The sequence below is a fragment of the Nomascus leucogenys genome, chromosome 19 (genome assembly GCF_006542625.1).
Source record: "Nomascus leucogenys isolate Asia chromosome 19, Asia_NLE_v1, whole genome shotgun sequence".
Classification (NCBI taxonomy): domain Eukaryota; kingdom Metazoa; phylum Chordata; class Mammalia; order Primates; family Hylobatidae; genus Nomascus; species Nomascus leucogenys.
Window position 1 is genome coordinate 1,901,668 of NC_044399.1, and position 23,111 is coordinate 1,924,778.

General features: G+C 44.1%; 1 protein-coding gene across 21 annotated transcripts in view; it reads right to left on the reverse strand.

Annotated features, from left to right (window-relative positions):
- Positions 1-23,111, reverse strand: part of MYT1L (myelin transcription factor 1 like) — a 531,685-nt gene that overhangs the window by 417,841 nt on the left and 90,733 nt on the right. The window lies entirely within an intron of this gene.

The following is a 23,111-nucleotide window of genomic DNA, read 5'->3' on the forward strand; positions in this document are numbered from 1 at the left end:
TCCCAGCTACTTGAGAGGCTGAAGACAGGAGAATTACTTGAACTTGGGAGGCGGAGGTGGCAGTGAGCTGAGATCACACCATTGCACGCCAGCCTGGGGGACAGAACAAAACTCCATCTCAACAACAACAACAACAAAAAAAAAAAAAAAGAAAGAAAAGAAAAAAAGAAAGAAAATCCACATTACCATCTCAATAGATGCTGAAAAATCATTTAACACTATCCAACATCCATTTCTGATTTGTAAATCACATAAAGAGCTTGAATCTAGAATATGAAAATAGCTCTTGAAACTTAATGATAACAAGATAAGCATCACATTTTTAAAAATGGGCAAAAGATCTGAATAGACCTTTTACTAAAGAAGATGTATGGATAGGAAATAAACACATGAAAAGATTCTTAGCATCAGTAGACATTAGGGAAATGCCAACTAAAACCACAACACGATGTCACTAACTGTTAGAATGCTAATAATAAAAAGACTGACCACATAAAGTCTTGGTGAAGAAGTTGGAGGAATAAGAGAGCTTGTATACTGCAGGTGGGAATGTAACATGGTAGACTTTGGAGAAAGTTTGGCAGTTTGTTATAAAAGTAAGCTTACTCTTACTCAATGAACTTGTCATTTCACTGCTAGATATTTACCCCAAAGAAATGAGAGCATATGTCCATACAGAAACTTTTAAATTAACATTTCTCTCTTTTTTTTTTGAGACAGAGTCTCGCTCTCTCACCCAGGCTGGAGTGCAGTGGCGCGATCTCGGCTCACTGCAAGCTCCGCCTCCCGGGTTCACACCATTCTCCTGCCTCAGCCTCTCCAAGTAGCTGGGACTACAGGCACCCGCCACCACGCCTGGCTAATTTTTTTGTATTTTTAGTAGAGATGGGGTTTCACCGGGGTCTCGATCTCCTGACCTCGTGATCCGCCCGCCTCGGCCTCCCAAAGTGCTGGGATTACAAGCGTGAGCCACCGCACCCGGCCTAAATTAACAATTCATAGCAACTTAATTTGAAAAAGCCATAAATTGGAAATGATCCAAATATCCATCAATAGTTGATTGATAAACAAATTGTGTAATATACAGGCAATGGAATACTCATTGACAATAGAAAGAGTATACTATTGATACACACAGCAACATGGATGAATCTCAAAATACCTATGTTGAGTGCAAGAATACAGAAAAAAACTACATACTATACAACACAATTCATGCAAAATCCTGAAAAATGCAAATTCATCTGTAGTGAGAGAAAGCAGTTCCATGGTTGTGTGGGGATGGAGCTCTGAGAGGAACCAGAGGGAGAGGCTACAAAGGAGCATGGGGAAACCTTGGCATCAAATTTACCACTTGACTGTGGTGATACATGGGTATCTACACACATCACAACTTACAAAGTTATGCACTTTAAATATATTTATGTCATGTCAATTGTCATTCAGTAGAACTGTTAAAACAGCATAAATGAGAAGGTTTGGTAAAGCAGAGGAAACTGCCAGCCACACCCTCATTTCTGGTCCAGATTCTGTCCTCTTTTCCTTTCGAAGACCTGAAAGAAGCAGGACTCTAAGGTGAGGGCAGAGACTGGGCATGTGGGTTGGGTTCCCAGCACCCCTCATGTTACCAACACTGCTGGCTATGAAATGCCAAATAACTTTTGAGACCAAAAGACAAAGCCTTTCATTCCATCATTTGAAATAAGAAGCATAAAGATTTGAATAGCTGAGGGATACACTGGCATGGATAAGTTTGGCTAAAATGAGAATGTTGTCTATTTTAGTGGAAGGGAGGAATTTTGAGTCAAGAGGATGTCTTGCTGTCACATTGCTAAGAGTGGCTGGTAGAAGGAGAGTTTGAGGACAGTGGAAAATGATTTTATAGTTTTGTCATGTTTCTTTGCATCTTGTTTTTCGGGTCCTATAGAGAAGCGCTGAGCAGAGGCACTCCATTTAGTCAACAGCTAATCCTATAGCCGCTTTGTGTAGGGCCCAGGATATGGGAAAAAGACTCACAACTGCAGACTGAGAGGGTTTAGAATTGGCTTTCTGTGTAATTTAAGGTGAGACACTGCCTCCAGCTGTAAAAAGTAAAGTAGAGGTTCCTCTTCAAAGACTTTCCTCCCCGTCTAATTAGGAATAAATAGTAACTTCTCTTAGAAGCAAAATTTATTCAAAGACCTGTGCTAACATTCTTAAATCTCTGCTAGCTGTAATAAAGAAATCAATGTACTTTATGTTCTTAGCTCCCACAATTTAGCCTAAATATTTGCCCTGGCATGCTTATACTGGTCCAAGCAAGCATTAGGTCATAGCCTGTTCCTCTTCCTTATTTGAAGGTGTTTTTACCTTTCCCAGCATTCCACAGGTTACTTCCTCCTTCCTTTGTTCTCCTCTGCCTTTGCCTCTTTTAAAAAGTTCTAAGTTGCCAGCCAGTCAGGACAAATACAGAAGGTGAGGTCCCGTTCCAGCCAATGGAAACCAGACACAGTAGTAAGGTGGACGCGTCAGGTTATAAATGACCCTGTCTCCTTTGTTGGGTGTACTCTTGTGGCAACACTGCTGGTGAGTGTACCCTTTCTGCAGAAAGTAAAAATGGCCTTGCTGAGGAAATTAAATTTATGTTCAAGTGCTATTTCTTTATGGCACGAAGGAACAAGCATTTCTAACACGGCCATCTCTCCCTTGCAGAGCTTTGAGCTAAGAACACCACTCCAGGTCAGTCAATAAGGGACATAGGACAGGGGAAAAGCACATTTGCACAGTGAGTGGAGAAGAGGAGGATGGAAAAGTGGAAAGGAAAGGGTTAAATTTCTGTCAATGGAGAGTCAAACTCTGTAAAATATTTGAAGAAATTTATTCTGAGCCCAATATGAGTGACCATGGCCCGTGACACAGCCTTCAGGAGGTCCTGAGAACATGTGCCCAAGGTGGTCGGGGTGCAGCTTGGTTTTATGCATTTTAGGAAGACATGAGACATCAATCAAATACATTTAAGAAAAACATCAGTTTGGTTCAGAAAGGCGGGACAACTCAAAGGGGGTTTGGTGGGGGTCCTTCCAGGGTACAGGTAAATTTAATCATTTTCTGATTGACAAGTGGCTGAGTTTGCCTAAAGACCTGGGATCAATAGAAGGGAAAAGTTCAGGATAAGATAAAAGATTGTGGAGGCCAAGGTTCTTTCGAAGTCTCATAGTGGCTGCCTTAGAGACGACAGATGACAAATGTTTCCTATTCAGACCTTTAAAACCGTGCTAGACTCTTAACCTCTTCAGCACTGGGAGGGCCTGGAAGAAGAAGATCTTGCTATGTTAATAGATTCTTTACAGAGGCACATTTTCTCCCACAAAGGACACCTTTGCAGGGCCATTTCAAGGTATGGCAAAGCAGCATGTTTTTGGGTAAAATATTTTGATTTTCTTCCTTGTCTCATGTTATACCAGAGTCAGGCTGGAAAGCAAGTCACGATATATATAGAGAGTTGAATAAAACCCATCTGATGAGAATTTATGGTTTGTAGGGCATGATTCCCCAGGCCCTTTAGGAATGTGGGCAAGATAAAAAAATCAAAGCTTAGTCCTCACTTCCAATACCCAGAATTGTACATGTTATTGATGGTGATGATTTGAACAATTATGGTGATGGTTTAGAAGAGACAGAGAAAGAAAAAGAAGTGAGTTTAAAGAAGAAAATAATGATAAAAACAAGAAGCGACTGGATAAAACTCCTATTAGCAGGGTCAACAATGGAAAAAACTTGTGCACCTTGGAATATTTGTTTTTGGTAAGCTTCTCGCTGTACCCACTTTTCTTCTAAGTTGTGCTTCTTTCCAATAATGATGTTTTTCATGGGGGCTTTGAAAGGTTTGGATCCTAAGAGTACAGAGTTACTTGGAATGCTTCCTGAAGAACCTGGCAGCGAGCCTTCTTGCTCCCTGAGGAGGGCGGACTGGGAGCCGCTGGCATGGATGGAGTCTGGGCACCTCTTGGAGGGCGGACTGGGAGCCGCTGGCATGGATGGAGTCTGGGCACCTCTTGGAGGGCGGACTGGGAGCCGCTGGCATGGATGGAGTCTGGGCACCTCTTGGAGGGCGGACTGGGAGCCGCTGGCATGGATGGAGTCTGGGCACCTCTTGGATTATTAGTCTGAGTCTGCTGGCCTTTGCTGGGTAAACAGAAATCTGGTGCTGGTGGAGGTGAAGTCTGCTCAGAGCTTGCAATGGACACAGAATGCATGTGAGGCCCCTGTTTGGGGACTGGGATGTCTCAAAGCAATTCTTGGGTGGCCACACTGTAGTCTCAATTTAAGAGAAAAAAAAAGTAACCAAGTAGGAAAAAATGAAACAAAATAGAATTACTGATTAGGAGAGAGAGCAAGAGAAACAAGGGTGAAGGGAACAGACAATGACCACTGATTCCTTGCACAGCGGGAGATGCCGCCCGGGCTCCCTCAGGTCCATTACGCTGTGGCAGGAACGGGGCTTTTGAAGTCCAAGCTGCAGCCTGTCTAGCCTGTTCTCTTTTGCTCTAAGCTTCAGTAAGATCTTGTCTGATGAAGACAACAAACCAACCTTCAAGTATGAACAACCTTAGAGTAACTGCATTTTGGAAGAGAACTTTTAAAGATAGAAAAGCTTTTAATTTTCGAAGGAGCAGAGATCTACAGACAAATTATTAGATCCAGGCACTAGCCCCTCTGTGAAGCTTCGCAGCACTTCCTGCTGAAACCACCTTCCTGTTTTCCCACACAAAGGCCAGGACAATGGGACAGTGGTGGCTGGCATCACTAACAGGCTCACACCTGCCTCCGTCAGCCAGGTCAACACCATGGGTTGTCTTCTCTCACTTGATGGCAGTTAATTGCTAAATCCATTTTCTACACTTTCATAGGTAGAACTATTTTTTCTTTTGTACTTCAAGGACTATTGGATATTAGAGCTCTGAAAAATATAATACATATTTTAAAGGATTGAAACTCAGTGAAAAGGAGTTCAATATCCTTTTAGAAATATTTTGGGGCTGGGCATGGTGGCTCAAGCATGTAATCCCACACTCCGGGAGGCTGAGGCGGGTGGATCGCCTGAGGTCAGGAGTTGGAGACCAGCTTGGCCAACATGGCGAAACCCTGTCTCTACTAAAAATACAACAATTAGCCGGGTGTAGTGGTGGGCACCCGTGATCCCAGCTATTTGGGAGGCTGAGGCAGGAGACTCACTTGAACCTGGGAAGCAGAGGTTGCAGTGAGCAGAGATTGTGCCACTGCACTCCAGCATGGGCAACAGAGTGAGACTTCGTCTCCAAAAAAAAAAAAAAAATTTTTTTTGTATTTTATATTTTAATTGTGAATGATTTTGAACATATATAGGAGTTAAGTGTTTTTAAATATATGTTTGTAAATAAAAATTATGATGTTGCCTGGTTCCTTTTTTGGCCATATTATCACAATCCTAAGGAGGGCTAAGATGTAAGATGGACTCCAGACTAGACTACACATAGACTCAAGACTTTAAAATATTCTCTTGCTTTCTTGAGGAGAAGGAATCCTAAACCATAGGATATCTACTTGTATTTTAAAATAAAAATACAAGTTTGTCATAACAAAGTATTAATGTGAAGTGGCAGGAAAAAGTAAAACATCAAATAAAAAATAAACTCTTACAACTATCTCCTTAAAATGATATTGAAAATTATTATAAAATATGCATCAGTAGCTACCATAATGAAACCCAAAACTTAGAATAATTTTCATTAATTCCAAGAATCAACATTCTTACTATCTTCTGAATGATGCCACAAATACACATAATAACAAGCACTGTTTGAATGTCCTTCTAAGCCCCACATACTAAGCAATGAACTTCCTAGGCACTGCCTCCTGCTCAGCTTCCAACAGCAAGTGAACTGCGGAGCTGGGATTCGAGCCTTGAATGACAACTGAGCCGGACTGTCGACCACAGACATCCTGCCTCGAAATGTGAGTCATGTCTGAAAATCAAATCAGACCTGAGTTAACTTCTTTCTGAATCAAGACAAGCCAAATATAAAAATGTATGAAAATATTAGAATATAAAAAAATTGAACAGGACCAACTAGTTTGTCCCTTAATATTTTTTCACACTAAAGAGAGAGTATCTTTGCTAGGCTCGTCATAGATGAAGTTTCTCTACTAAAGATTATTTGAAAAAGTAGCTGAAGTGCATTGATTTATTCTAGAATTGAATTGGTCAAAAATGAAGTCAGATTTATAGACTTCATAATCTTTCTTTTTTATAAAAGCTGTCCAACATTTTGTTGTTTTAAAGCTAAAATGTAATTCTTGATTGGTTCTGTACTGACGTGGTATTAGGCACTTCTGAAAATAGCTGATTTGTCACATTGCAGGGAAATTTAATTTTTGAATAATTTTCTCCATATATTTGACCATTTGCCCTCATATTTTTCTACAAGACTTTATAGGCCAATTTTTATCTTTACAAGATTGCATTCAAAAAGGTAACTAGAAGTTGAATGCCCAAGTCTATTTCGTCATTAGCATTCAGAAAGGAAAAATATCTACCCAGCATATTTTATGTTTTCATTTTCATTTTAGAATGTTTTAAACTTTTTCTTCTAAAAGTAACTAAGAAGTTTTAGGCAAAAGCTGTGCAGACACAGGAGGGTTGCCTGTGAAAGTGGACCTCAGCTGGAGGCACTCCAACACCAAGCTCCTCCAGGGGGGCCAGTGAAGGGAGACGAAGGAAACACAAATTCAAACTGCTGCTGAGGTTGGTGGGCCCTTTGTGTTGCTCTGACTGAGTTGACAGGTGGGGTGTGTATGTCGTGTGAGGTACCTTTAAGGTGTCCATCTAAATGCAAGGCTCATCTAAGCATCTGAAAGACAAAATAATGAATTGGTGGGGAGTCATTTAAGCAGGACAAGCCTGTCTGAGGGCATAACCCCACTTCCAGTGAGCCTTTGGTCAATCTGTATGTGAACAGGATCTTCTGCCTTTCTTATAGGGAAGAATTCTGTGATGAGTTGGCCCCTCCTTGCCCATCTGAGAGCCCATTGTGCACTCCCTCATTTAAAATAGCAGGGTATGACAGCAACAGATGGCACCCAGAAAGGAGGCGTGGCGAGAGCTTCCAGCAGACAGCAAAGGAAGAAGGTCCACGGGCTCAGTGTCCCTCAAAACTAACATCCCCAAAAAGACCGGAAAGCCAGCGAGGTGACAGCCATGCTGCTCTTTCTAATTGCAAACGTTTGCCAGTGAGAAGAAAAGGAGTTAGAATAGGTTCGGCCTCATCCCACCCCATGCCATAACTATCTTTCCCATTATGAAAATAAATGTTTTGGGCTGGGCACAGTGGCTCAAGCCTGTAATCCCGACGCTTTGGGAGGTCGAGACGGGCGGATCATGAGGTCAGGTGATTGAGACCATCCTGGCTAACACGGTGAAACCCTGCCTCAACTAAAAATACAAAAAATTAGCCAGGTGTGGTGGCGGGTGCCTGTAGTCCGAGCTACTTGGGAAACTGAGACAGGAGAATGGCGTGAACCCGGGAGGCAGAGCTTGCAGGGAGCCAGGATCGAGCCACTGCACTCCAGCCTGGGCGACAGAGTGAGACTCCGTCTCAAAAGAAAAGAAAAAAGGAAACTAAATGTTTCAAATCCTTGAGAAAGGTCTTAACCAGGGCCAGCCTCATGCTTGTGCGCTGGGCAGTCATGCGAGCCCTGCTTGCTGGGCTCCACGCTGGGTTTGAGGTTCTCCTGTCACTGTCTTGGAAACTTTAATATGCTTGAAGAACAGGCCGTGTGTTCTTGTTTTGCACTGGGTCCCACACATTGTGTCGCCAGGCCTAAGACATTCACCTTTAGAGATGCACCCTTTGGAAACTGTTTGAAGGTTGTTTTTTTTTCTTTCTCAGTCTCCCTGCCTCAAATCAGATCTGCCCCAGCTGCGAGTGGCCACAGCCCCAACACATACCACTCTGTTCCTGCCTTCATCCTCTCCTCTCTCCCCTCAATGAACCAACCCCAGGCCTCTTCCAGTTTCTACAACACTGCAAATTCAGGGGTTGCCAACCAGGGCAGGGGTTGTAGTTGGCCTCTTGCTGTCCCCTTCAGTGCCCAGGTCATTGGCAGGAATGGGGATGGGACATCTCCAGCTTTTGAAAGCTCCCAAGGCAGCACCTGCCTACGTACACCCCAGTTGCAAACCACCTCCCCGTCCACTCTCCAGTCTCATCTCTGCCTAAATTCCACCCAGGTGACCCTAGTCTGGGACATGGACATCGCTTGTCGGGAGTGGTCTAAGAACCGTGAGGCTGGTCTCATTGACTTTCCTCATGTTCCTCGTGTTCCTCATTGACTAAATGAGGCTGGTCTCATTGACTTTCCTCATGTTCCATAATTCCAGCACAGATGTTACTACACCATGGTCTCTCCTGGGCTGTCCCACACCAGCCTCTCCAGCAGGCAACTCCCCACCCCTGCTTGCCTCCTCCTGCTCCTCCATGAGCCGGGGCAGGGGCGGGGGCAGGTGAAGTAGAATCTGGTACAACTGCTTAATTAGAGTGAGTAGCTAGGTATACAAATGTAAAAAAAAAATATCATGGAGAAACTTAAGGGGAAAATACACCACAACAGCAATCCGAGGAGGGCTGGGTGACAATGAAACAAAGATCCCTTTCGTGTTACCCCATTCTGCTATGAAGTAGGAACTGTCCTAGCTGCACTTTACAGATGAGAAAACTGCGGTGAGGATAAGAAGCTTGCCCCAGGTCAGAGAGTGAGGGTGGAATGGGGACATGCATGCCTTCGCTCCAGAGGTTAACTCCTAAACACCACGTTAAGTCATGGCACCGCCAGAGGGGTGGGGATTAACAACTTTGCCTTTCTGGCACCTTTTCTTTCTTATAGATGCATCCATGAGCCAGTACCTAGAGGCGGCAATGCAGGAAGAGCCAGAAAGCAAAGGCCAGAACCCACTGTTCAGGCTTGCTACACCCCAAAACTCTTCACAGCAACGTGAGTCCTAGTTGTGCGGCCTGCCAGGGTGTTTGCTGATCACTTGTGAAAACTAGGAACATACTGGGGGCTTTTCAACATGTATCAGCCTGTGCCTTCCAACATCATAATTGATGAGGAATGGAGCATATTTGTTCTATAATAAAACAGGTTAATATAAAATTAGATGGATGGAATATAATTCTCACACCATAAAATCCACCTTCACTGAAGTGTTTGTTCTATGAGTTTCAGAACATCCAGAGTCATGGCTGTGGACACCGCTCTCCTGGATCCCGTCCACCCCGGGGATACGCTGTCCCAGGCTGCTTTTCTCCTTCTCGCTTCGGCATGTTTCACCTCCCATCTGTCTGTTCTCCCAAAGACAGCACACACCCAGACCATTCTGCCTGCGACCTCTCCAACTCAGTGGCCCCCACATGCAGGGCAAAGTGTAGCCTCCAAGGTTGGGCTTCCAAACCTCCGACCATATGACTTCTATCGACTCATCCAGGCTCATCTGCTGCTGTGTTCCCAGACCTGCCCTGAGACCCAGCCCAGAGCAACGCTTGGTGTTCCTCAGTGATGGTGCCTCCTCGCCCACCGTCTGCCTGTAATTGGGTCTCATTTCCTGGAATGACTTTCCCAACAGCGTTTCTAGGCCAGGGTGGACTTCATGGTCCTTCTTCAACCCTGGGCTTCTGTCCAGATAACACTAATTAGATAAGCTGTAATGTGTCTCCCTTCCGTATTAACAAGTATGCCGGCAATACCCTTACTCTCTTATTTAGATTATGCTTTGCTTTAGAATGATGATTTCTGAACAATAGGGAATTCTTACTTTTCCTGCGAGCAGGACTCAACTCAGCAGATCCTTCATTTCTCCTTGAAATGTGTGCTTCTGATTTCCAGGACACCACTCTCCTGGATCCCTTCCACCCTGGGGATGCACTGTCCCGGCCTGCTTTTCCCCTTTTCCCTTTGGCTCTGACCACGGAGTGTTGCAGGGCTCAGACCTTAGACCTTGACTTTTCTGTCTTTGTTCATTCTTTGTTGATATCATCTGGTCCCATGGGATTAAATACCATCTCTACATGGATAACTCCCAAAGCGTATTTCTAGACTGAGACTCACCTCTGAACCTCAGACTCATAGATTCAATGACCCACTTAACATCTCGACTGAGATATTTAATTGGCATCTCAAGCTTCCCTGTCCACAGTGGAATTCTGGGTGTTTCCCATAAGCTCACAACCCTTAGACCAGCTGCCAAACCAGAAAGGTGTTTGACTGTGAGGAGTGCATCGAGGGACCGCAGGTTGGAGCCCAGGATGAGGCTTCCAGGTGGAATCCATAAGGACCTCCTCTCTTCCCAGCTCGTCACACCCAGCCCTGCACTGCTCCTGTCCTGGGCACAGACTCACATGGAAAGCTGACCGCACTGTCTGCTAAGAAGCTCCTGGGCTTCTGTCCTTTTCTTGTTATCTGAGCTAGCAAAAAACTCTTTCTTTTTGGGGATAGTGGTTCAAATATGTTCACTACCATTGTTTTAGAGCTAGGCAAATTAATGTTCATGATGACACCCATGAAGTTAAAACCCCTGCATCATGTACTTTTTAGAAAGGCCTTTTTCACTGAATTATCAAAAACAGCCATAGTTTAACCAATATTTTGCCCTGATTTATATTATCCAGAACAATAATTCAAAAGGAATTGACATGACCTTCTAGCATTTGTCAGAAGTTGTGCTCTGTGATTTACATATTGGCTTGTTCAATTCTTCATATATTCTGAAAGGCAGATACCATTAACTCCATCTTGCAGTTGAGAAAATAGATACTCACAGACATTAACTAAATTGTCCAATGTCAAGTAGCTCATAATGGCTAGGAAATGCCTAGGTTTGAATATAAGTTTGTTGATGTTCAGACCATGTATATCTCTATGCAAGGATTACAGATAATATAATCATCATCACTATCATCAGTATAATCATTACCTACATAAAAGACAGGGCAAGGGGGTGATTCTGTAATATACATTTTGTATCAGGTTTGAATATCTGATAAAGTCATTTAGCTTCATAATTACCTTAAGAGCACAAAGATGCAAAAGTCCATCATATGACTTTCAAATTGGCAAAGGTGATAATATTAAAAACCTGTGCAACAGGATTATAATAATTTAGCTAGCCACATGGTTACTCACCATTGCATTAGATTTTGAATACTGTACTGAATGAATGTCTTTTCCAAAAGCAAACATTTTTTAATACTGTTATCTAATTAAATAGCTAAGATTTTTGCTGAAATCAGCAAGACAAATTGAACTTTAGAACTGGAAGAAAGTTTAGAATTTTTTTTGCCAATCTTTTTGATTTCATAGAAAAAGTATTTATATAAATTCTTGAGTTGAAAGATTAAAAACAAAAATTTTAAGCTAATAATATAAATTGCAGTCTAGAAACCCACTTTGTCTATAAAACATTAAAATAGACCCATTTATATAACTTAGCAGGTATAAAAAGGTTTCAACCTTAATATTACAGAGAGGTGCTATAAATACACTATTTCATGTTCCCCCAAACACCTTAAAACTTATGAAAAATTATGTTATTTAGATTGCTTCTTTTCAAGGTAACAGGGAAGTATTGATTATTTGCCCAGCCAATATGATAAATTTGTGCTCAATATTAGCACATATTAACAACATTTTTTAAAAATATAGGACAAGGGTAAGTTAATAAGAAGAAACACAAGCAGTAGAGAAGGGTATGAAGTGAAACACAGGAGTCTTCCAAAGTATCCAGCTGAGCTCCTGGCTCCAATTTCTCAGCAGCAAACAGCTGGTTGAGAACTCAGCCAGGTATTTTCTGTGCCTTTACAAATGCATCACTCTGTGTATACACATACATACATAAATACACAGAGATGTGTTTATACTTATATTGGACATTTTACATATCTAATCACATATTTAACATAACTATCTGCTCTATACAAATAGAATCACATTATTCCATACATTTGAAATGAGTTCTTCATATATAAAAATGATATCTTTATTAACTTTTCTAGATCTGCTTCATTCTTTTTTTAAAAAAGCACAGCATCCCTATATATAAAAATAAATATTTACTCATTCTTTCCCCTACATTTGAAATTTTGGTGGTTTCCATGATTTTATTATCACAAAGCTAGCTAGCACAATGAGCATCCCTAGCCACATATTCTTGAACACTTATAAAGATAGTCCCATAGGATTTATTTATTTTCTATCTTTTTTTTTTTTTTTGTGGATACACAGTCTCACTCTGCTGCCCAGGCTGGAGTGCAGTGGTGTGATCATGGCTCACTGAAGCCTCAACCTCCTGGGTTCAAGTGATCCTCCCACCTCAGCCTCCTGAGTAGCTGGGAACACAGGTGCAGATTTCTTTTTTTTTTAGTTTTTTGCACAGATGGGGGCCTCACTGTGTTGGCCAGGCTGGTCTTGAACTCCTGGGCTCCAGCATGCACTCACTATAGGCAAGGCACTGTGTTAAGAAGTCTATGTATATGTATATATATGCATATATTATCTCTAAACCTTATGCCAACGCAAGCAGGCACACAACATAGCTGCTCCCATGATGTGCTAAAACTGCACAGCTAGTGAGGGCTGGAGCCACCGTCTGAACCAATGTGGATCTGCCTCCCACGTCTTTGTCCTCTCCACCGAAACAGAAAACCACATTTACAATTTTGTTATTTATAAATTCTTCTGGTGAAAAACCATTTGTTTTAAATTCCTTGCATTATTAAGCAGGGAATTTTACTTGATCTCTCCTTTACCTTTATTTTTAACTGTTTACTCGCCTAACATAGATTTGACTTCAAAACAATTCCTCTTTTCCTTCATTTAAATTACATTTCAGATTCTCCAGTGACTTGTCAGTAGAGGGAGCCTTAAGATGCATTTGACAACCCTTTCATACGGTGAACAGTGATGTCTCAACATGAAAACATCAGCCAGTTGAATTTGTTTTATAATAGAACAACATATTTATAGAATGGATAAGGAAAAGGCAGGCAGCTGCTGGGTTCAGCCTGTGGGAGAAAACAACCTACAAAGTGCTCAGTGAACTCATCCCTCAGCTGCAGCATCTCTCTGTTTCCTTAGCACTTCCAAGTTACAGTTTCCTTTTGCTGGGATTCAACTTCAAGCTCGAATTTCTGAAAGTAATTCATTAGGATGTATGCTAAGTAATATGTGCCGCCTATTCCCTGTGAGTTCATTGACCAGCCAATGTACTTGGAAGTCGCCAATGTACTTGGAACACAGAATTCTTGTTCGGTATCTATTATGGGTCTTGCTGAGTTAGGATGGTAGCCCTGACAACTCCCTGAGCTCTGCCATCGCCACTGGCAAGCTGCATGCCTGCAAGGTGACATGTGACAGTGGCAGCCTGCTCCCTACCCAGACGCCACGCTGTGGAAAATCCGCCTCTAGAAGCAGCATCTGGGCTGTTGGCGGGCTCCACAGGCACCAAAGCTGACAGCCCTGACATTGCCGGGGGCTCTGTCTCAAGCGGGCTGCACATCACGCTGAAAGATTCCACTCCAAGCCATTTTCCCAGTCTTACCTTTGATCCTCAGCTATTTGCATATTTTTATAAGCTTAGGTGCAGAAAAAAGCACCTGTTCAAATACCTCCAAGATCTTTCTGTCTTTACACTTCTATGGTGGAAAATGAGGTACCTTGAGCCTGGACAGGAGTCAGTTCCATGGAGCACTATTGTGACACGGCTGTTCAGGCCACACCACTGGCCCGGGCAGACCCACCACACGACCATCAGGGAACTTACCCAGCTGCCACCCCCAGACTCAGGGCATAGCAAAGGTGCTTTGCAAATACTTCAAAATAGGAATCAACGTTATCCAAGTTATTACCCTTTCCAGTCCTTTTCAACTGCAAACATAGCTTTCATTTCCTGCTTTTTATTTCACTGTCTCCCAGTCTACTGAGCTGGATTGGGAAAAAATATTAACAGCTGAATATTCAAGCATGAGAGAAGTAAGCCCCACTGCAGGATGATAGAAGGGAGATACTAGTTATTCTGCCCTACCCATATTCACCCATTCGTCTTCCGTCTGTCTGTCTGTCATTTACTAATTAACAAAGATTTGTAGGTTGACTGCAGTCTGTCTGTCAATTACTAATTAACAAACATTTGTAGGTTGACTGCATTACTGCCTAAGATTTTCAAGGCTTGTTAGGCAAAAATGGTTGTTTTTTTTTTAAATTCTTTATTTTTTTGAGATAGGCTCTGGCTTTGGCGCCCAGGCTAGAGTGCAGTGGCACAAACACAGCTCACTGTAACTTCCTGCAGCTTCCACCTCCCGGGCTCAAGCAATCCTCCCATCTCAGCCTCCCGAGTAGCTGGCACTACAGGCATGCAACACCATGCCCAGATAATTTTTGTATTTTTTGTAAAGATGGTGTCTTGCCATGTTGCTCAGGCTGGTCTTGAACTCCTGAGCTCCAGCAATCCACCCGCCTCAGCCTCTCAAAGTACAGGCATTTACAGGCGTGGGATACCTTGCCCAGCCAAAAACCAATTTTTTATGTATATAAAAATGCATGGAACAATGACAACTTAAGGACTCTAACAATTGGATTTCCATGATAACTCCTCCAAGATAACTCCTCTAGTCTTATATTTAGTCTTTGCTCATTTGTTTTGTTCTTTAGATTCTGGTTTGGTTTGATCTTAGAAGTCATCAGAACAAGCAACAGATTATTGTGGTTCTTCTCAGAGAGATGCACAAGTTCTGTCTGAACTCAAAATACCTAAAAATTGATACTGCAAAACCACTTAACAATAAAGGAAAGTTTCATTCCACAATTATGCAAAGGCTTCTTTTGCAAATATCCCTGGGACAGAGAACACAATGAGAAATAGGCAAGAAGATGTAACTTGCTGATTACTGAATTCCTTCATGAAAGAGTGAAGAAAGGATGCGTTCAGTGGTGCAGATGGCTGAGTGCATAACACGTAGGTTTGGTGAAGAGGGGACAGTCAGCATCCATAGGAAGAAAAGGCAGAAAAGGAGAGGTGGGGTTTGATTGCAACAAGCAGCTCTGCCCTCCAGCCGGGAGGCTTGGGTTCACCTGCAGTTACTGTGACAAACACAACAAGAATTCAAATGTGCCAACTTCCTGCATAGGCAGGTTCTCCTGGGGCAGCTGCCAGCTGTGGGCTTTACTTTGTAAGTCAGCATTCCATGGTGAAAAAGGCACTGGACTTGAAGTCTGCTCTTCTACCCGCTTCATTAATTTTTCTCGGCCCAAGTAGGTGCCTCTTTAGCATGGGTATGACAATTACTTCTCAAGGCTTCTATGAGTTTTCTGAACTATGGACAATATGTGAATGTTGGATGTTATTCCTGTGCCCAGAGTGGCACCGTCCCGTCCATATGAGGAAGGAAAACTCATTTCTTCACATGACTCCTCGGACAAAGGACTCTTCCTGGGAGCTACGATAGGCTTTAGGGATGGTTGAACACTTTTACTTAAGTTTAAGGATGATGATATACATTTGAAACAGGAAGGCAGTGTGGAGCAATGATGAAGTGACTACAGACAGGGCAGGCAAGAAGAGGTGGACTTCAGTTCTTTGGCTGCTGACTGCACCGTGACCTGCCCTCAGGCCCTGCGTCCTCACGACTCCCTTCTCTCTGATCGTACTGCCTCTGGGTTGATATTTCCACCTAAGTTGTATTTCTTATCCCTCTGGACCTTCAGAGGTCTCTGTGAACAGAGGACAGCCATAGAATTTAGCTTGAAAAATCACTGGGCCGATTGGATGTAAAAACATTCTGGAAGCCTCTGACTCAGGGCCCAGCCTGCATTAAGCACCTTCAGCATCACATAGGCATTCCCTGAAGGTGGCAGGTGGACTCAGGGCCCAGCCTGCATTAAGCACTCCTCATCACCACATAGGCATTCCCTGAAGGTAGCAGTGGACTCAGGGCCCAGCCTGCATTAAGCACCCTCAACATCACATAGGCATTCCCTGCAGGTAGCAGGTGCTCAATGTATATTTTTTGAGTGAATGAATGAATAATATATACATTTTTTAAGTTGCACATTTCACATCTTGGAAATCTTGGAGAAGCTATTTTACAGACTTGAGCTTTCCAAGGTCAGATGATCAGCGAGTGACAGGGCCAGGAGGGTCCAAAGAGAAAACAGAGCAAGGGGTACCAGGAAGACAGGATCCAAAGAGGAAGCAGAGCACGGGGCGCCAGGATGTCAGGGCTGAGATGCAGGGGTGTGGCCTACCATGTCTCATCTCAGTCCTGGAGACCGAAGGGCTGCGGGAGCCCTAGGGTTTTGCTGTGATGCTAATGAACTGATGTACCCAGTGCCCTTGCAGAATTCGCCTGTGTCTTGGAGGCTGCCTGCTCTGGCTCCTGAGGGGTCTACACATCTCACAGACCCTGGGGTTGGATGGGGTGGCCTCTGGTGTCTCAGGACACTTGTGTGTCCCTGGCACAGAAGGAAGAAGAGGAAGTGGCCATCCAGTGCACACGATATAACGAGAACTGGGAATCATGACTCAGAGTCATCTGTGACTGTGGTTGTAACAAGAGAGTGGAACCAGCCATGTCGGCATCATTGTCAGACAGGAAATGAACCCAAGGTGGGCTGCTGCCTGGGAGGGTCAGCAATCCATTTTAGTAGCTATCATGTTGAACCAAGGCAGCCCCTGTGGGCTGCAAGGGAGTCCAGATTCTCACGCTGCACTGGCCTGCCAAGCTCGTGGCCTTTAACTATGTCCAGCCACAGTCCGAAATACAGGAGAAGCAGCCACTGCTCAAGGGTCTATTTTCTTATGGGGAGTTTGTTTTTGTGTTTTTCTTCATAAGGCCATGGCAGGATTGCGGGTACACCTGGCACAGATCTTATAACCAGGCTTGTAGCTCTTAGATAAGTCCATGCTTGTTTTGTATAATAAAATGTGAAATCAATGTACTATGAAAGTCTATTCAGTGCATTTTAAATGGCAACTCACATTTATCAGGTCAGGAAGTGACATTTGTGAAACGCACAGTCTATTTGTCTCTTTAATGTACACTCATTATTCTACTCCTTAAAAATTGGAATTAAGCATGAAATAGGGAATCAGAATAAAATTCATACGTGTTGCCCTTTTCTAAATCATTTCAATTTAAAAGAATAGTGTTAGATGAGCTTATAATTTCACACTTGTCTTGGCTTTCCTGCTCTGAAGATCATCAAAAAGAAAGGCCCTGATTATAGTCTGCAGAATAAAGACAGTGAAGACAGACGCACACATTGGTAGGGTGCGGAGTTCAGAAGTTTCTCAGAACTCAAAAGTGCTTCAAACAATGCATTTAAATCAAGGACAGATCTCGCAAAGTTTGAGAGATTATCTTTGGATACATAATATATACCTTTGCTGTTTATTAATGCTTGAGCCAAGAAGATTACAGACAAAGAGAAAGCAGTGTGGCGTGGAACCCCTGCAGCTCAAGTTGGCAACGCTGCTTTGCCTTGCCTACAAAGTCAACAGTGCCTCCCAGAGGGTCTACTTCACCTAAAACTGTAGTCCTTCCCCATGGCAATCTTGAAGAGGTGGTGCATTAAAAGGGTGATAGAATATCATGACTCGAATTACTGAGTAATTCTCTAGTTCAAATCTCAGCATGAGAATATGAAGTTCTACTCACTGGTCTAGGTAAGTTGGGAGCTTGGAGAATTCAAGCAAAATAACATAGGCTATTATTTAAACAGGATCTGACTGCACTGTGTTCATATGTTGAAACAGATGAGTGCTCAGGCCTCCCTGCACTCCCCCGATGCTCACGCCTCTGGTCATCTTTCCAAACCCAGCCTCCAGCTCCCCTTGGCCTGCGGTCCTTTCCCTCTCTGCTGGCTCCTCACCCTGGACCTCCCCCTTTTCACTTTCCCTTTCTCTCTGCCTCTTCCATTGTCTCTTGTCTGCCTGCCAATGCATTTGTCATAACCCACCAATTTCTCTTCTCTTCCAAGCTAGATTTGTTGTGGCAACCACAGGTTCTTCTTAGAGGGGTGTCTGTCAGCTGGTTAGCATCTCCCTCACATCTTCCCTTAGAGGGGTGTGTGTTAGCTGGTTAGCGTCTTCCTCAGAGCTTCCCCTTAGAGGTGTGTGTATAGAGGGCTGTGTGTAGCTGGTTAGCTTGTTGGCGTCTTCCTCACAGCTTCCCCTTAGAGGGGTATGTGTTAGCTGGTTAGTGTCACCCTCACAGCATCCCTTAGTGGGGTCCCTGTTAGCTGGCTGGTGTCTGCCTTGCTCCTGGGTCTCTCACCTCCAGCCCTGTGTTTATTGGCACTAACTCTTGACCTGGGTTTCCCACAGAGGTTGTATTTCCTGGTTCCTCCAGCTCTCACATTGCATAAGTTTGATTTCTCACCATTCTGCCACATTCCAATTGGCAAGAGTGAACACGCAGCCCTTCCCCAGTTCCACACACTGTACACTGAAATACGTCACCGCCTTGGTCATGTACTACCCCCGGCTGACTGGCTGATTTCCATGGTGAAATTGTGAATTCATAGTGTTTTACTTCTATATTTTTATAAGGTACACCCCTGCCTCATGCACTCTTCATTTCCAATTAAAATATTTCTCCAGCATCAAGAAAATGTGGTTGTGAAGGGCTTTTACTAATAGTAGGCTGAGGGGCAGCTAATCTATTGTTTATTGAAAATCCAATAGTTTCATTTGCATTGCATCTGAATTTTTGAGACACATAGATAATAGCGTATCATTACCCTTCATATTCCCAAAGGAGCCCAAGAATGAACAGATTATGAAACAACCCAGTACATCCCAACCCAACCCATTACATCCCAACCCAACCCAGTACATCCCAACCCAACCCAGTACATTGCAACCCAACCCAGTACATCCCAACCCAACCCCGTACATCCCAACCCAACCCATTACATCCCAACCCAACCCAGTACATCCCAACCCAACCCAGTACATCCAAACCCAACCCAGTACATCCCAACCCAACCCAGTACATCCCAACCCAACCCAGTACATCGCAACCCAACCCAGTACATCGCAACCCAACCCAGCACCTCCCAACCCAACCCAGCACATCACAACCCAGCCCAGCACATCGCAACACAGCCCAGCACATCGCAACACAGCCCAGCACATCCCAACCCAACCCATTACATCCCAACCCAACCCAGTACATCCCAACCCAACCCAGTACATCGCAACCCAACCCAGTACATCGCAACCCAACCCAGCACCTCCCAACCCAACCCAGCACATCACAACCCAGCCCAGCACATCGCAACACAGCCCAGCACATCGCAACACAGCCCAGTATGTCGCGTCGCAACCCAACCCAGTACATCCCAACCCAACCCAGCACATCCCAATCCAACCCAGCACATCCCAACCCAACCCAGTACATCCCAACCCAACCCATTACATCCCAACCCAACCCAGTACATCCCAACCCAACCCAGTAAATCACACAGCACATTCCGATATTCCCTCAGCCTGCCTCAAAAACTGGTGAAGACTCATTGGTTGTCCTTTCTTCTTCTTCTTTTTTTTTTTTTTTGATGGAGTTTTGCTCTTGTTGCCCAGGCTGGAGTGCAATGGCATGATCTCGGCTCACTGTAACCTCTGCCTCCCGGGTTCAAGCGATTCTCATGCCGCAGTCTCCCGAGTAGCTGGGATTACAGGCATGTGCTACCACGCCCAGCTAATTTATGTATTATTAGTAGAGATGGGGTTTCTCCATGTTGGTCAGGTTGGTCTTGAACTCCCAACCTCAGGTGATCCACCTGTCTCAGCCTCCCAAAGTGCTGGGATTATAAGTGTGAGCCACCACGCCCAACGTGGTTGTCCTTTCTTTAAATCAGGAAGATGTTTTTGAAGGAGATGCCCGTATTTTCGCATCTCACTCTTCCCTTTCTGGATCCCTCTTTGCTCCTCCTCCTCCCTTCCTACCTTCCTTCCCTTCCCACCTCATTGCGTCTGAAGATTTCAACTACCCACAACTAACTGATAACCGGCACTTTTCACACAACCACAGCAACCTGTGAGGAGCATGAATGTGAAACATCTTTACTTTGCACAAGCCAAGTTGAAACCAGGGCGGGAGAAAAGGCCCGTTCCTTCACAGGGAGCACTAACGTCTCCTCACATCACTGTGTTGGTGGTTTGGATAGAGAATGGCAGTATGAGGGATGTGGTTTTGTATCCTGAAGTGCCAAACATCATTCTCTTTCCTAACAAAAAGCAGTTTTTGTAAGTGTTTTAAGTTGCTTAAAATGCATAATTGAATAACTTTCCCCTCATGGCCTCTTTATCCAAAATCCCACAGAACCTCAGTGAGAAGACGCCTCCCTTCAGAATGCCAGGGATGCCTCGCCTAGAGCACTCAGTGGATGGCAGTCCCCTCCACATAAACCACCTAAGTCCCCTAAGCCCCTGGATTGGAAATGTGTCCTTCCTCCAAAGAGGCGGCCAGGCAGCTTAAGTCATTGCTCAGGGTCACGCGGGCTGCATGTCTGTGACTGACAGAGACGGCATCCGCACCTGGGTTCTGCCTCAATGGGCAGCTGGGGTCTCCTGTGAACCCCACAGACAGAGGCAACCTAGGATGGCGGTCACCTGCAACTCCCCTCGCCACACCTTGGTACTTGCATAAGGTAAAGTCAGGTTGTTTAAACAGTGGGGCACAGGTGGAGACACCACAGGCTTTTATTTTCCACATCTAAGATCCTTCTGACAGAAAGGCACGTTATGAATCCTCCATAATGGAAAGACAAGATCATGACATGTTCAAAGAAGATAAAATGTTTTAAGGTTTCTTAGTTGAATATTTTTTAGGATATTGAATTCTCAGATTTTTCTCAGAACCAGAGAACATGGGGTCGGGGGGTGGGGGGCATCTGAATTGCTGTATTAACTTATTGTAAGGAAGGTAAATCAAGGTCATTATCTGCTGTTAGGAAGTCAGTCCTTACTGGGAAACCCATGAGCTGTGTGTCTCTGCGCAAGGTAACCTCCTCTCCGGGCCTCAACTCTTTAATCTAGAAAATGAAGATTTGGGACTAGATCAATAATGTTCCCACTGGATTCCCAGAGAGTGGTTCATTTTCATTTCTGTGGCCACAAAGGAAGCGTGGGGTCACTGGGTGCAGTTTCAGATGTATCTGTAGTGCGAATAAGGCTTTGGTAAATACGCAGTTGGAGAAACACTTCCTCCTTTTACAAAGTGTATGGAGATTATTGTTTGTCACTTGTTTGAGATCCACTGTGCTGGATGACACCCAAGGAGAGTTGTTCTTCATTGTTTGGGGCACAGGGAATGCTAAGGGCTCAGCACCCACCAGCAGAATCACTGCTGAGAGGTGAAACCTGTGTGCAGTGCATATCTGCGAGATCCTGCATTACCATCTCCGCGTAGGAACTCTGCTACTAAAGCACTCTTAGAGATCAACTTGTGATAAAAATGCTTTGTGCAATGCAGTGATTGAAAGTGTAGTAAATACGTCTCTACATGTTCCACGATAAGCAGGAAGTAAGCCCTCTTTTACTAAAAGCTGCCCTTTTCCTTAGCAGCCTCCATAGCTCTACACATCCCAGTCTCTGGGTAGCTGATCTGTTTATCTCAGTCTCTTGTGATGTGGAATAGTAGCAGGTGCCAGGTGGGTGGGTGGGGCATTGCCAAGAGCCTGCACAAAAAGTGAGAATTGGTTAAGTGTCAGCTCTCCACATGCCAGCTCCTGGGGGACCCTGACCCAGCCTCCTGGCCACACTGAGCCTGGCTCCTGATCTCTAAAAATGAAGATAATGATAATTCTCACTTAGTCTCTTACTTGATAATACATATACAAAAGCAATGGCAATTCGAAACTAGCACATGAATGGACACTACCATTTCTAGTTTAGAGCCACCCCCAGCTCCTCACTATGGCTTTTGCAGCCACCATAACGTAACATAGAATGCCCATTGGAAACATGTCAAATGTATGCATATGTGCACGTGCACAGACAGACAGGGGCAAAGGAAGGAAAAACTGACTCTCAGTGAGACCTAAAATTAGTCCACGATAACTTGCCTCATGAACGTTTTTATAGACTGATAATGCTTCCTTCACATTCTCCATGTTGTCACAGAGCACATGGGTGGCAGGTAACACACTTTCAATTTCACATGCAGGGAAATTAGTGAAACAAATTCAAAGAAAGTTAAAGTATTAGAGACATATAAGCAGTTGCTGGTTACTTATAGGTGAGCTATGAGTTCGTTTGAAAGGAATAGCTTCAAACTCTGGAGTCAGGATGGGCAGCGTCCTTCCGGGTTTACACGGGGGATAGGCTCTGTGATGCCATGCTGTCAACCTAAGACTGGCTTGATTATATCCATTTCCAAAACCTGCTCTCATCACTGCTGATAGAGTCCCAAAAATATTTTCCTCTTTCTCCCCAGTAGGCTGGTTTGGCTTTTCAAAGTACAGCAAACCAATAAAAATAAACAACAGGCAACATCAACAGAAAAGGCAGGTGGTTAATCTGCTAAGTTGATATTTCATGAATGAACTGAGAGGTGAAGTCTCCCAGACAGAGCGGAGAGCTGCTGTGGGGAGCTCTTGATTCTTCTCTCTGCTCCTGGGGTCCCCTTGCATTCGTCTCTTTTTTCTCTAAGTTTGTGTTCTTTTTGTGCCATTCTTTTGTCCATTCTTTTTCCTCCTTTGTCTCTATTTCTCCTTGTCTGTTACTCTTTTATTAAATAAAGGGTAGGCCAGGCACAGTGGCTCATGCCCATAATCCCAGCAGTTTTGGAGGCTGAGGTGGGCAGATCAACTGAGGTCAGGAGTTTGAGACCAGCCTGGCCAACATGGTGAAACCCCATCTCTACTAAAAATATAAACAATCAGCCAGGCATGGTGGCGCACACCTCTAATCCCAGCTACCTAAGAGGCAGAGGAGGAGAATCACTTGAACTGGGAGGCGGAGGTAGCAGTGAGCTGAGATCATGCCATTGTGCTCCAGCCTGAGCAAAAAGAGTGAAACTTCGTCTCTAAATAAATAAATA